Below are 13,505 nucleotides of genomic sequence, written 5' to 3'. Positions count from 1 at the left end.
GATTCGGAAACTTCTTTTTAAAAATCTATTTTAGGCTCTAAAGTTTAAACATGAACATGAAAATTATAATTTAAGTCAATTAACTTTCAAAAATATTTATTTTAAATTTTAAATTCTTAATTTTTTTTAAAGAAAATAGCAAAAACCACCCCTCATGTATGGTAGTTGCAATTATACCCTTGAACTTTTAATAAAATTGAATCCTCAAAATTATATAAATGTTAAAATTGGGTCAAATTAGACCTTCAAACTTACATAATTTTATAAATTTTAACGTTTATATAAGTATAAGAGTTCAATTTTTAACATGTTTGGTTAATTTTCTACGCTTACAAATTATAACACGATCGCTTATCAACTACTACACAATCATAGGGCTCCGCTACACGATCACTTAAAAGAAGTAAAGGATAATCATTAATTACACTTATAAAAGGGAGAGCGAGATACGCGAGATGGGCTTACAAAATATTTCGCGATCGCTTACAATCCCCTACACGATCGCTTACAGATTACAACACGATCGCTTACAAATTACAACACGATTGCTTAGCAACTACTACACGATCACTTAGAAGAAGTAAATGATAATCATTAATTACACTTATAAAAGGGAGAGCGAGATGGGCGATAGCGAGATACGCTAGAGCGAGATATTTCCAGAATGGTTCACGAATAGCCAACAATTTAATTACACTTATAAAAGGGAGAGCGAGATATCTGAAGAGATTCATGAATAGACAAACTCTAGTAATCAAACTTATAAGCGAGAAATTTTAAAAGGGATTATAAGTGATAGCGAGATTAGCGATGGCAAGATTAGTAAGAACGAGATTCGCGAGAGTGAGACGTTTCCCGAATGGTTCGCGAATAACCAACAATTTAATAAACATTTGAAGAGATTTATGAATAGACAAGTGACACATAGAAAATTACAGTTTTGAGGATTAAAGTGGCACATAGAATGTTACAATTTTGAGGATTCGTGAATAGACAAGTGACATATAGACAATTACAAAGACAAATGGCACATAGACAATTACAATCGACCGACATTTGAATCATTTGTATTAGAATCAATAGGTCGCCCAAACGTCAGTGGTCCACTGTAATTTTGTCGATTATGCCCCTAGTTCCCACACCTGCCATATTTTATTTGTTTATGTTGTTCTCCTCTTGATGGTTTTCTTTGTACTATTTGTCGCCCGACCTGTACCACTATTCTAGGAGGTGCAATATGCTTTTCCACATATCTCGGAGGTCTCTTCCATTCAGATATGTGACCAAGTGGATTTACAGGCTTTGCATAAGCAACCATGAGGGAGTCAATGCTATAGAATGGACTGCACAAACCATGGATGGGGATGTTTGGTTCTCGCGCAGCCACAATCGCATACGAACATGGGATACCGAGTGAGTTAAATTCCTTGCATGTGGATTCCTTCGTATGGAGGTTCACAATACCGTTCAATCGATTATCCCGCACATGGATCCTATAACAATCAATCACTCAACTCGATATCGTCTTCCTTTGTCACAATTAGTTGCTAATCGATTTTCACAGTAGTCCAAGTGTGACGTCGTTCGAGATGCCCAATAATTTCTCCATTCATAAAACCATGACTGAATGAGGCCTCGAACGTGTTCCAACAATCACATTATGGGACAGTTGTCTATATTCTTTGGTCAATGAATTGAAACACTCTGCACTATTGGACGTCATGTTATCGTATTTTCGTTCTGTTTGGTAAACACGCGCCCACCTTTCAAGACCAATATCCTCCAAATATTTCGATATTGCACCGTTCGAAAAGTACATAGTTGGTCCCAGTGTGCTTGGAACTCTGACATGCGAAATGCCCTAGCTGCATCCTTGAACATCCCAACAATCGTGTTGTCCTTAAAATTGGAAGAATATTATTTTCAAGGTGGTAGGTGCACAATCCATGAAATGTTGTGGAAAAAACTGTACGAATGGGATTGTCAATAGATACCACTCAATCGAACACAAACATCAAGTTAGGGGGTTCTCCAATGGCACACTTCAAGTTCGACATAAACCACTTCCAAGCTCGATTAGTTTCATTGTCCACTATGACACATGCTGGTGGGTAAACTTAGTTGTTACCATCCGTGGAGACGCCGACCAACATGGTCTCTTTGTATTTTCCTTTCAGATGCGATCCATCAACAATTATCACATGCCGACAACTTGAAAAACCTCTAATACAAGGTCCTAATGCCATAAACATGTACTTGAAATGGACATCATTTTCAAGTTCGATTTCAAACTTGTACCTGGATTCTCCATCTTTAACGCTTCACCATATGCATGTAAAACAGTGTACGACTTTTCTGGAGTACCCCTGGCGAGAGCATAAGTGGTTTCCCTTGCATACCATGCCTTATCGTAATTTATGTTTACGTCGTATTCTTTCCTCATATCCTCGACGATGTGACGAGGTTTATAAACACATCATATGCCTGTAAACTTGTCTTTGATTAGTTCACCAACTACCGCAGTCGTTGCTTGTCTATGGTCATGATTTAAAATTCCAATAAAACATGTGTGCGACCGCATATACTTCGTGATCTTAAATATATCACACCCTAGAATTTTAACTGCATGAAGGCTCCACTTACAATTATCCTCTATACATTTAATAGTAAACAAAGACTTAGTTGACTTCCTTACCTTATATTCAAAATTATTGTTTATGCACAGAATAGACAATCTCATTTTTAAATCACTCTTACTAAAAAAAAATCTGACCAACTTCAACATCTGTCTCGGATGAAGAGGTGCCAAGCACAATCAATTCCCCTCTACGACATGAAGACATGGAATTCAATCTTGTTGATCTCTCAGTAACAACCATGCAGGTTTATGCACCTCAGGACCACAGTCCATAGAATTTAATCCTACTGATCCTTCATTATTGACTACGAAAGGATTACGCTCTTCTGAAGGACCACAATCCATAAAATTCAAACCTGTTGATCTCTTATTACCAGACAAGGCCTGTTACATTGAGTTTCTCTTTCCAAGTTCACTGCATGAATGTTGTCATTGTCTATTGATAATGTTGATGATTGAGTATTCATAGACAATGGAATATCACCCTCTTCTCGATTAAGCTCATATGATGCCTCGTATTGTCTGTCTACACCTATACCATCATCACTCATATTCACATCTTCATCGTGGTATGATTTTAGTGTTACATATAGTTGAATTGTAGAAATATCGTCCTGGAAAAGAAGGAAGTAAACATCACCGTCATTCCGTATGTACTGTGGAGGGGCTTCAAAATCAAGCTTATATTTAACTCTCATAACAACATCAAACTCTGAGCAACTTACATTTGCAATCCTGTAAATGTGAGCTTTAAGTTCTTCGTACTTCAAAGTAATAGACACAACGATTTCTGTTAGCTCGCCTTCAACATACAAATTTTGGTTCTCATCCCAATGGCCTCCGTATCAAATTAGTACACACTTTTGTGTCATCCTACAAAGCAAGAGAACATTTTTTATTAAGCAGATAGTAATACACATGGATCTCTCTCGCTGTCACTCCCACGTGTTCTCGCTCTCGCGGCTCTCACTCCCAATTTCTCTCACGTCTCTCGCTCTCGTGCTTCTCGCTGTCGCTCAATCTCACTCTCTCATTGTCGCTCAATGTCGCTCTCTCCACCTTTCTCTTTGTCCCTCTTTCTCACACCTCTTTCGTTATGCTATTTAAATGTCCATTTACATACCTGTTTTGAGACCATGTTTCTACAAACATCAATGAGACCAAGTTTAAGAAAAGTCTGTTCCGTTCTGAAAACTCTGTTTGGTTTCGAAAAACTCCGCTATGGAAAACCTCGTTCAATAAATCTCCGTTCAACAAAATGACAGTTCAAATGAAGTTTAGATTTTAAAGAATACACAATTTTGCTATGTGTTGACGATTTTAAGTTGTAGACAAATTTCGTGAAAATTGTCAAATCAATTGTACATTGACAAACAATCACATCACGATGGCAAGATTAGTGAAGCGAGAGCGAGACGGTTATCAGGGGCAATTTTTGTAATCTCATCCAGTGATGACGTAAGCAGCGGGTCAATTGACATTATTTTTTTAAAAATGGGTCATTTGATATTTTGGACCAAAAAATTGGATCATCCATACAAAATTTCCGGTGTATTTCTTAGTAAATTAAAAATTTAAAGAAAGTAAGAATTTTATGTCGAGACGAGAATACGGATATGGATAAAATTATATAACTAAAATTATATAAATAGGATAATATGAAAATTCAAAGTGAAAATTTTGTGTTTTCAATATCCACTAAATGCTGACAAAGTGACAAGTAGGATGAGGTCTTACGTGCACACCAAACATGAATAACTACAAGCCATATGGACAACATGAAGATTGAAACATGGGTATTAGGACACTAAGCATTGGACATCTATTATTATAATAGTTATAATATTCTCTCTTAAATGCCCATATATATATAAAACATGTCTCATTAAAATCTTACTGTGACGTCAAAGAGTTTCAAAGTAATTTCAATTTGTTAATTTGAAATATTATTGTTGGATATTAAAGAAAAAAATAGAATTAGATTTTTGGGAATTAATTAAAAATATATATTTAAAGATTTGGAGTGGTTTTTTGTTTTATTGTGGGGGTTATTAGGGAGTTTTAGAATATATATAGTTATATATATTTATTTAAGGAAAACAAAAGGGAGTTAGTGTTTGTTTGGGAGAGTAATTATTTATAAATTAGGATTAAAGTGGCTTCGTTTTGCGTGTAAATAAAAATAAGAGAATTTTTTTCCTTCTTCTCTCTTCTTCCTTTCGTGACCGTCGACAGACCTCTCTGTCTCTTTTTCATCTCCTCACGTGAGCATCGATCGGGCTTCTCCTCCCAGATGCCAGTTGTCGTTGCCGCCCTCGCGTCGTCGGAGAGCTGCGCCCGACGCCAAGCATTCGATTGGTTTCACGTTCGACAGCTTTAGTCTATCGCCCCAGCCATGCAAGTTGCGCCTTTGCCCAGCGCCGTCTTCAGCCACTTTTCCAGCCAGTCGCGTTGCACGAGTCTAGCGACACGTTCCCCTAGTCGTGCGACTCTTTGACCACCGTTCACCACTGTGATTCGTCAGCCTTGCAGGTCCGTGCGCGAATCATTGTGAAGCTGCCACTGCCATTTGTTCAGTGGCTCCGTTAGCCGGAATCTTAGATTTCTGGGGTGAGATTTAAGATTTATTTGGTTTTTCTTGAATGGATTTTGAATGCTCATTGGATTGCTCTGATTTAAGTTATACTCATGATGTGTTGATGTTCAGATCGGAGTTTCGAGGCATTTTGTGGCACTGTCTAGCAACTTCGATGGTGAAATCGGGGCATTTTCGGTGCACTTTGTGGGTAAGATTGTGATTTTTGGGTTGTTGGAAATTATGTTTTAACCCTTGGAATTAAGTGTCACGCATAAGGTTGAGTTTATTGTTTGACAATTGGAAGTACTTGGGGGTCACTACATACTGGGTAGTTGAATTGAGGATTTTTGGATATTTCTTTTGTAGGGGTTTTAGCCTGAAAATTTAAATTGATTTTGGTTCAAATAGTAGTTCTTGTCTCGAGGTCTTTCAAAGCAAAGAGGGGATATCAAATTATTTACGCTAAATTTTGAGGTAAGTTACTTACTACCGGTTCGTCTCCGAACTCAAGTTGGAGTAAAGTATGAAATTGTATTTTGTATGTTAGATTGAAATATTATGCTACGCCTATTAGGATGTTGGTGGAATTATGAAAGCCTATGTTTATGCCATGGAAATTTAGGTATCGTGTTGTGGTGATGTTTGATTGGTAGATGGATTTTGAGACTTTTTTTGAAACCTTTAAAGCATGATTTAGGACAATGACGGTATGTTTATGATTATGTTAGACTGATAGTGATTGTTAGCTTTTTTTTCGGGCTATGCACATCGCATGTTGTGAACGTTCGAGTTTACACCTTATGTCTACGTTGTAGTGCTCCCTTGGGATCAACACTTATACTTATGACTGTGTCCCTCCATGGTCACTACCTATAAAAGCATGCCTTTGGGTTCTCCGCTTATGCTTATGCCTATGCCTACGCCTACGATGTGTAATGTGCACTTGGGTCTCGATAGGAAGGTCAACACTTCAAATAGTGGGTCGTTTACTGAGTATATTTCATACTCATTCTTTTCTTTTCATGTTTTTTAGGCAAAGGTAAGGACCAGATGAAGAATGATAAGAAGAATCGTACTCGGTCGTTGGGACATGACGTCGCTTTCGCATTAGTTCATCTCTTTAATTTGACATGATTTGGTTTAGGAGTCTGTTTTTTTTTTTTTTAAACTCTTGGTTCTTTCATTTGTTCATTTATTTAATTGTTTATTTGATTGATTTAATCTTAATAAGAGACAGTGGTACCTCGAATAGTATTTTATGATTTTATTAGAGCTTCCTTTATTAAAATAAAAGTTTAGTTTTTTTCCCTTTAAGAACTATCTCGTCAAAATTTATGCATGTGTGTAGTAGTGTCCTGAAAGTATAGTAGAAAACCGGGTCGTTACAATTGGTATCAGAACCTAAGTTTTAAGTTCTATAGATTGACTTACTAGTGAGTCCAAATTGTCCCATTGGCCATAAGTGGATTCTTCGTCATTGCTAGGTATGTCCCTCGAGGGAAGTTCTTTAAGATTTTATTTACAAAAATTTACCTGAATTATAGCTGTTATTGACAAGATTTCTTGCAAGGGTTTTGTTAAAGTTGATTATGTGTAGTTATCAGGAGATGACACCATGGATAAGGAGGGGCGGTCGAGGTAAGAATGTTAGTAGGGAGCAGGACCCTGATGTACAGGACCCTGGGGTGCAAAACCCAAAAATGTAGCACTTTCCGCCTCTTGACCCTTCTGGGTCAACTTGGCAAAGGGTCAGAACAAGAAGCGGGCCTCAAAATCCAATCGTACCCCCACAAGTTCAGACACCCCCAAAGATCCCGACCAAGTATACCACCATGGTTGTAGCAATTGGAGAAGTTGTTACGAAGGTTGTAGTGGGACAACTAAAGGACATTAAGGCGGAATAGATATCCTGGGCATGTTTAGTTGCAATAGGTATCTCCTCTGCAGGTTTCAATGTTGCAACTGTAGAATCAAGACTAGGCTTTGGACAAAATTGTGGCAAGCATTTCAAAGGTGGCTAGGCACTTGCGAGACTTTAAAAAGTATGACCACCTGACATTCGATGGGTCGCTGAAGGACCAGGCAGAGTTGTGGTTGTCTTCCATAGAAGGTATCTTCCAGTACATGAGGTTCTTAGAAGAATAGAAATTACAGTGTGTCATATTTGTGCTCGTTGATAATGCCAAGCGTTGGTGGCACTTAGCAGAGTGAACGATAGATGCCAGTGGAGGGCAAACAATGTAGGACCAATTCAAAGAACGATTCTACGAAAAATACTTCTCTGCCCACGTGAGGTACAACAAACAGACTGAGTTTATGAACCTAAAGTAGGGGACCATGAAGTTGGAAGAGTATGAGGAGAAGCTTGACAGGTTGTTTTGTTTCGCCCCCGACTTTGTGTCCACTTAAGCAAAAAGAGTTGAAAGATTTGTTCAGAGACTTCGAGATAGGGTAAAAGGCATTGTGCAAGCATTTGAGCCTACCACCTATGCAACAGCATTTCGTGTGGCAACACGAGTAGGCTGTCCAGGGCTAGAGTTTCTAAAATCCTTGGTAGTAGAACTCAAATCGGCCAAAAGAGAAAAGCATACCAAAGAGCTTCAGAGCCTCCACCAAAAAGCTAGAACACAAACAGACTTCTAGGGCACATCATGCCCCTGTAATATTTGACTATGGTTTAACGCATTCATTCATATCGTTTGTGTTTGTGAAGCATGCTAGTATAGAAGTAGAGTCATTCTGTTATGTATTGTCAGTTTCTACTCCATCCGAAGATATCATTCATGAGATACAGAGGGTAAAAGCATGTCAGTTTGTGACAGCAGAGCAACATCAAATGTGACCTTGTTAGTCATAGATATGGCAGATTTTGATGTGATTTTAGGCACGTATAGGTTGGCTACCAACCATGCCATCACAGGTTGTTTTCGTAAAGAGGTTGTCTTTAGCCCGCTTGCGAGAGCTAGCTTCAAGTTCAGATGGGCTAAGACTAAGGCTTTGCCTAGGGTAGTTTCAACTATAAGGGTTAGGAGGATGGTTAGCCAGGGTGCTTGGGGCCTATTGGCCAGTGTAGTTGATACCGGAGATCCTGAAGTCACCTTGTCGCTTGAGTCAATTGTGAGGGATTATCCAGAAGTTTTTTAGAGGATCTCCTAGGGTTTCCACCATATAGAGAGAGAGATTTCACCATTGAATTGGAACCAGGCACTACCTCGATCTCTAAAGCCCCTTATAGAATGGCTCCAGCAAACTAAAGAAGCTTAAGGCCCAGTTACAAGAGCTGGTTGACAAGGCTTTCATACGTCCAAGTGTGTCATCCTAGGGTGCGCCAGTGTTGTTTTTGAAGAAAACAGATGGTTCATTGCATATACTACAGGGAGTTGAATAAGGTAACCATAAAAAACAAGTATCCACTCCCTAGAATTGAAGATTTGTTTGATCAACTGCAGAGAGCTACAATATTCTCCAAAATTGACCTCAGGTTAGGTTACCACCAACTGAGGATAAGAGACAATAACATCCCTAAGACTATGTTTCGTTCTAGATATGGACATTACGAGTTCATTATAATGTTGTTTGGTTTCACTAATGCTCCTACGGTATTTATGGACTTGATGAACAGAGTGTACAAGGATTTTCTTGACACTTTTATGGAAGTTTTTATTGACAATATTTTGGTCTATTCTAAGACAGAGGCAGAGCATGAGGAACATCTTAGGAAGGCCTTGGGAACCTAAAGGAGAATGAGTTGTATGCCAAAATCTCCAAGCATGAATTCTGGTTACGTAAAGTGACCTTCTTGGGCATGTGATGTCGAAGGATGGCATATCTGTGGACCCAGCTAAGATTGAGGCGATTAGGACTTGGCCTCACCCCACGAAAGTTAGAGAGGTGCATAGTTTCATGGGGTTGGCAAGTTAATACCATCAATTTGTAGGGAATTTCTCTTGCATAGCCACTCTTTTGACTCAGTTGACCAGAAAGGGAGCATCATTTGTTTGAGCAGGGCTTATGAGGACAATTTTCAGAACCTCAGGTAGAAGCTAGTCTTTGCACTGGTTCTTACAGTACTAGATGGTTCTGAAAGTTTTGTGATTTACAGTGATGCTTTTGAGAAGGGGCTAGGTTGCATGTTTATGCAACACGGTAAAGTGGTTGTCCATGCCTCCCGCTAGTTGAAGAACCATGAGCGGAACTATCCTACGTATGACTTAGACCTGATGGCAATAGTTTTTGCCTTGAAGATTTGGAGACACTATCTTAAGGGGAAAATATACAGATTTTCATCGATTATAAGAGTTTGACATATTTCTTCACTTAGAAGGAGTTGAATATGAGGCTATGTCGGTGGCTCGAGTTGGTTAAAGATTATGATTGTGAGATTCTGTATCACCCTAGCAAAGTAATTATGGTGGTCGACGCTTTCAGTAGGAAGATGACTCACTCAGCAACCTTAGTCACCACACAGGCTCAATTATGTAAGGATTTTGAGTAAGTTGGGATCACAATAGCAGTAGGGGAAGTCATCTTACAACTAGCACACTTGAGAGTGCAACCGACATTGAGGTAGAGAATTATAAATGCACAACAGGGAGATTTATACCTTGTGCAGAAGCTCCATCAGGTGGACTTAGGACAGGACAACGAATTTTTGGTGTCCTTGGATCATGCTCTTCTTTATCAGGGACGTTTGTATGCACTTACAGATAGTGTTCTTAAGACCTAATTGTTGGCAGAAGCTCATAGCTTCCCATTCTCGATATACCTAGTAGTACCAAGATGTATCAAGACTTGAAATAGTACTATTGGTGGTTTGATATGAAAATGGAGATAGTTGATTATGTCAGTAAATGTTTGGTCTATCAGCAGGTGAAGACCTTGAGATAGAAGCTAACATGTTTGTTACAGCCTTTGAACGTACCAAAATGGAAGTGGGACAGTGTTTCCATGGATTTCATTGTGGGTTTATCAAAAACAACGAAAGGTTATACAGTAATTTGGGTGTTAATAACAGGCTCACTAAAGTGACACATTTCATTTCGAGGAAGCCCATGTATCCAGTGAGTAGAGGGCGCACCTGTATATGAAAGAGATAGTGAGGTTACATGGGGTGTCAGTGTCAATTATGTTCAACAAAGATCCTCGCTTTACTTCCAACTTTTGGAAGAGCCTTTAGGAAGCGTTGGGACTCAATTGAATTTCAGTACAGCCCCCACCCTTAGACTCACGGGCAAATGGAGCACTTGAATAAGATCTTGGAAGACATGTTATGCACCTGTGCTTTGGAGTTTTCAAGGAGTTGGGATACTCATCTGCATTTGTAGAGTTTGCATATAATAATAGTTATTATTAGGCTACTATTGGCATGTCACCATTTGAGGCTCTGTATGGCAAGGGTTGCAGGTCTCTTGCTTTATGGGGTGAGGTTAGTGAGCGGAAGTTGATGGGAACTAAGCTCGTAGGGTCAGATGACAAATGAAGCCATGCATAAGATTAGGGCCTGAATGCTAACAGTGCAGAGCAGACAGGAGAGTTACACTGATGTTAGGCGTAGTGATGTTGAGTTCAAGGCGGGGGATAAAATGTTCTTGAAGGTAGCACTTATGAAAAGTGTTCTAAGGTTTGGAAGGAAGGGAAAGCTAAGTCAGTGTTTTATTGAGTCATTCAAGGTCTTGAAGCGAATTGACCCTATGGCTTACCGGTTGGCTTTGCCACTGTCTCTCTGCAGTCCATAACATTTTCCATGTCTCCATCATGAGGAAGTATATGACAGATCCATCCCACATGGTGAACTTCAAGCCTTTGCAACTGAAGGAGAACCTGAGTTATCAGGAGAAACCTATCCAAATCCTAGCTAGAGAAGTGAAGACTCTGCGTAACCATGAAATGGCATTGGTGAAAGTTTTATGGCGGAATCATCAGTTTAAGTAAGCAACTTGGAAACGGGAGGACGAGATGAGGACTTAGTGCCAATAGCTCTTCTAGGATTAAAAAGGGAAGAATGTGACGTCAATAAGTTTCAAGGTAAATTTCAATTTGTTAATTTGGAATGTTATTGTTGGATATTAAAGAAAAAAATGGAATTTATTTTTGGGATTTAATTAAAAATATATATTTGGAGATTTGGGCTTATTTTTAATTGTTTCATTATGGGGGTTAGAATATATATACATATATATATATAAAGTTATATATATTTGTTTAAGGAAAAAAGGGAGTTACAGTTTGTTTGGTAGAGTAATTGTTTATAAATTAGGGTTAAAGTGGTCTCATTTTACGTGCAAAGAAAAAATAAAAGAAATTTTTTTTTCCTTCTCTATTCTTCCCTTCGTGGCTGCTGGCAGACCCCCCTGTCTCTTTTTCTTCTCCTCGCGTGAGCATCAATTGTGCTTCTTCTCCCAGTCTCCAGTTGTTGTCATCGCCTTCGTATCGTAGAAAAGCCACATCTGTGCCAAGCGTTCAATTGGTTCCACGTTCGACAGCTTCAGTCAATGGCTCAAGTTGTGCAAGTCGCGCCTCGCTCGACACTGTCTCCAACCACTCTTCCAACCAACCGTGTCGCATGAGTTTACTAGTGGCATGCTTCTTTAGCCACGTGAATCCTTCGAGCGCCTTCACTGCTGCGGTTTGTCAGCTATATAGGTCCATGTATGAATCATTGTGAAACCGCCACTACCATTTGTCAATGTCGCCGTTCGCCAAAATCTTGGATTTTTGGGGTGAGATTTAAGGGTTATTTAGCTTTTCTTGAATCGATTTTGAATGCCCATTGGGTTAGTCTGATTTAAGTTATACCCATGATGTGTTGATGTCTAGATCGGAGTTTTGAGAATTTTTTCAGCAATGTCCAGTAGCTTTGATGGTGAAATCAGGGCATTTTTGGTGCACTTTGTGGGTAAGATTGTGATTTTTTTAGTTGCTGAAAATTATGTTTTAACCCCTAGAATTAAGTATCACACATAAGGTCAGGTTTATTGTTTGATAATTGAAAGTACTTGGGGTTCACTACATATTGGGTAGTTGATTTGAGGATTTTTTTAATATTTCTTTTGTAGAGGTTTTAGCCTCAAAATTTAAATTGATTTTGGTTCAGGGTAGTGTTTGTCTTGAGGTCTCTTAAAGCAAGGAAGGAAGATTAAATTACTTAGTAAGCTACTTACTACCGGTTCCCCCTCGAACCCAAGTTGGAGTTAAATATGAAATTGCATTTTGTATGTTAGATTGAAATGTTATGCCATGCTTGTTGAGCTCTTGGTGGAATTATGGAAACCAGTGCATATGCCATGGAAATTTAGATATTGTGTTGTGGCGATGTTTGATTGATGGATGGATTTTGAGACTTTTTTTCTTTTGAAACCTCAAAAGGATGATTATATTTTATACTCATTCTTTTCTTTCTAGGTGAGGGTAAGGACCAGGCGGTGAATGACAAGAAGAATTCGTGATTCAGTCGTTGGGACATGGTGTCACTTCCGCATTCGTTCACCTCTTTAATTTGATATGATTTGGTCTGGGAGTCTAGTTTCTTTAAAACTTTTGGTACCTTTTCATTTGTTAAATTGTTTATTTGATTGATTCAATCTCGATAAGAGACAAGAGTACCCCAAATAGTATTTTATAATTTTTGTTGGAAAATGTCCTAGAACTCGCAATTCATAATCATGAAAACATATTCTATTTATCAATAAAAATATTGTTTAAACATTTATTTAATAAAAGTGTTATTTAAATTTCATTATGTAATAAAAATCCAATAAACGATTCCATGGCTATAATATGAATATTGTAACTTTATGTAGAGACATAAAAGATGATCAAGTTATAGTATATAACCAAAAAGGTCTATAAGTATATGGATGAGATTAGATACCTCGTCCTGGGACATTATGGATGCGGCCTACTTTGTATAATGATACAAATAACATGATCTTGAAATCGTTCATGTAGAGACATGCGAGTAGGGGCATCCTATGCAAAAGAGTTTTGCATAAGACTGGATCACAAAATAGTCACTTTTTCTTTATAATGACTGTTTACTGTTAAAACTTACTATTTCAATTCGATGACCTGGGGTAACTCGATCTTAATCCTGAGCTAACTATGGACTTCTGTTTATTCGGGATTATCCTTTGATCTGCATAGGTGAGAGTAGTTCAACAACAATGCTTAACAAACCTCCCATTTTGAGGATAAGACCGGATAGATAGTTGGGGACATAGTCTTGCAAGATGGAATTCACTCTTACTCGTTTTAGAGTTAGTAGATAGGTTGTTCCTTTAAGCACTTATT

The 13,505-nt window shown here is 38.4% G+C and overlaps 1 long non-coding RNA gene across 5 annotated transcripts; it reads left to right on the top strand.

The window, feature by feature from the left end:
• The first annotated feature begins 4,823 nt into the window (after window positions 1-4,823).
• On the top strand, window positions 4,824-12,928 carry LOC120072937 (uncharacterized). Of its 5 annotated transcripts, XR_016528305.1 has the most exons (6): window positions 4,824-5,248; window positions 5,346-5,424; window positions 5,583-5,690; window positions 6,250-11,935; window positions 12,033-12,111; window positions 12,618-12,928. It is a non-coding gene; the product is annotated as an uncharacterized LOC120072937 (long non-coding RNA). The 5 variants fall into 5 exon arrangements; XR_016528307.1 differs by lacking the exon at window positions 5,583-5,690; XR_005480635.2 differs by lacking the exon at window positions 12,033-12,111.
• Window positions 12,929-13,505: the final 577 nt, after the last annotated feature.

The sequence above is a fragment of the Benincasa hispida genome, chromosome 3 (genome assembly GCF_027475165.1).
Source record: "Benincasa hispida cultivar pf3 chromosome 3, pf3_genome.v1.1, whole genome shotgun sequence".
In the NCBI taxonomy this organism is placed as follows: Eukaryota; Viridiplantae; Streptophyta; class Magnoliopsida; order Cucurbitales; family Cucurbitaceae; genus Benincasa; species Benincasa hispida.
The sequence above is the reverse complement of the archived record's forward strand: the minus strand, read 5'-3'. Positions and strand labels throughout refer to the sequence as shown.